A 2,248-nucleotide genomic window follows, 5' to 3' on the forward strand; every position below is an offset into this window, starting at 1 on the left:
CAAATACAGTTAAGGAAGCATCCCATGACAGTTTGTACTTTACCTTCATGTTGAATTCCCAGTCCTTATTTTGTGGAGATTCATCCCAGCACTATTGGCCATAGTGCTGAATTCTCTAAGTTATATCACATTAAAGCTTTTCCAAAACTTATTTTAATAAGTATACTTATTAAAATATCTAAAATGTGTCATTATATCAAACAGATACTTCCAGGTCATGTTGATTGTGATTATACTTGCTCTTGCTGGTTTCCTCATTCATCCTGTGCAGACAAGGAAGATTATTTCCATTGACTAGTGTAGCACCTGGTACATGTTATTAGAGAGAAAAATGTCTTCAGATAACCCATGATCAGCAGATGAGGACGAAGGCCAGTTATCCTGACTGATCAGGGAATCTAGAGACTCCTCCTTCGTCCTTGTAGGGATAGAAGGCTTTATGACTGTGGTGTCCTATGGTGTCTTTACAAGTTAAAATACAGAAAAGATCAAAAAATATTCATTCATCTTATTCACATGAGAGTTGCTGCCCAAGAATTTGTTGTAGGAGCTGTGACTCTAGGTGTTCTCTACTCTATGTGCAAGGACTACATTAGACCTCAATTCTTCAATGGGTCCAAAAAATGAAGCTGCTGCTGCTGCTGCTGCTAAGTCACTTCAGTCCTGTCTGACTTTGTGCAACCCCATAGATGGCAGCCCACCAGGCTACCCAATCCCTGGGATTCTCCAAGCAAGAGTACTGGAGTGGGGTGTCATTGCCTTCTCCAATGCATGAAAGTGAAAAGTGAAAGTGAAGTCACTCAGTCATGTCTGACTCTTAGCGACCCCATGGACTGCAGCCTACCAGGCTCCTCCATCCATGGGATTTTCCAGGCAAGAGTACTGGAGTGGGGTGCCATTGCCTTCTCCAAAAATGAAGCTAAACACGAGAAAAATAAGAAGCCTTCTGAAAAGTACTAACAAAAAATGAATTTTCAATATGTAGCAAATTATAATGCCAAAGTTTCAGCCATAATTCTCATAGCCTTCAATTGTTTAAGATGTTGACTTCCAAATCAACAATCATAAATAGTCAACTCAAAAAAAAAAAAAAAAAAAAAAACAGATGCAGTACAGAAACTGTAGACTACTTTTTAAGAAAGCTACCATAGGTGGTGGCTTGCTGTCTTGTGTTATACACTCATAGGAAAATTTGGATAGATTGTCTCCATTCTAATACAAAAATTATACTTAGAGTAATATGTAGGAGAGACTAGATTTGTTGTGTTAGCTATAATTGAGCACAAACGGTAAGTGCCAATGATAAGCAAGTCTTTGATTTGTATAAGCCATTATAGTATTTTCCTAAATTTCCAGGAGAAAATGAAGAGATGACAAAGGACTTAAAAACAGCTATATTTTTCTCATTGTTGATACCTAATACATTGTACATTGTCACATACATCTCATTTAGAATAAGTTTCAGTTGATATACAGAAAGATGCATTTCAAGTTACCAGTGTCAATATTTCTTACTTAGTATCATCTTAGAAAGCTTGTGAATAAGTAGATAATACATAGTTTCTGGTAGTTTAAAAAAATGGATTCTAAACCCATATTATTCCTGAAAAGAAATTAGAAAGTTATCACAAAATAAGACCTTTGTTATCAGTTAAAATGTTAGATTGTAAATGGCAAAACAATTAAACAAACTTTATATCTAACAATGTGACATTTATTCCACATGCATTTAACACACATTTACTAAGTGAACACTGCAGTCATGGTCCTGGGCTATGTGCTGTGAGACACAAAGAAACATGTAATATGAACCTTATCCTTAATGTAATTACACCATGTGTAAAGAGAGATAATTATGCATTAATAGGTACTGAACTGTTGATGAATCAGCCTAAGCCAATTTCACAGGCATGGTATTATATGAAAAATCAAAGATGAGGCTTAGGTGATCAGTGTCATGGATGTTCAATGAAGAAAGGGCAATGTAGGTTGAAGTAGTCAGGGAAGGCTTTCTGAACAAAGTGTGACTTGAGCTTGGCCATGAAGTAATTCCAGATGGTAAAGAATCATATGGATAACATTAAGGAATAGGGATTATTCTGTGTCTGTAAAAAAAAAAAATGACTAGTAAATTATTTTTTAATGTAATTAATGATTGCAAGATTGTTTTTTTCCCTGAAAAAAAGAATTACTACTGAAGAGTAATGATAGACTAGCAGCCATGGACCCCTGGGATAAGTTCAGTACT

The 2,248-nt window shown here is 35.7% G+C and overlaps 1 pseudogene; it reads left to right on the forward strand.

The window, feature by feature from the left end:
* Positions 1-331: 331 nt before the first annotated feature.
* LOC133242450 (HIG1 domain family member 1C-like) lies at positions 332-627 on the forward strand (annotated as a pseudogene).
* The last annotated feature ends 1,621 nt before the right edge of the window (positions 628-2,248 follow it).

Source organism: Bos javanicus, chromosome X (genome assembly GCF_032452875.1).
Source record: "Bos javanicus breed banteng chromosome X, ARS-OSU_banteng_1.0, whole genome shotgun sequence".
Classification (NCBI taxonomy): Eukaryota; Metazoa; Chordata; class Mammalia; order Artiodactyla; family Bovidae; genus Bos; species Bos javanicus.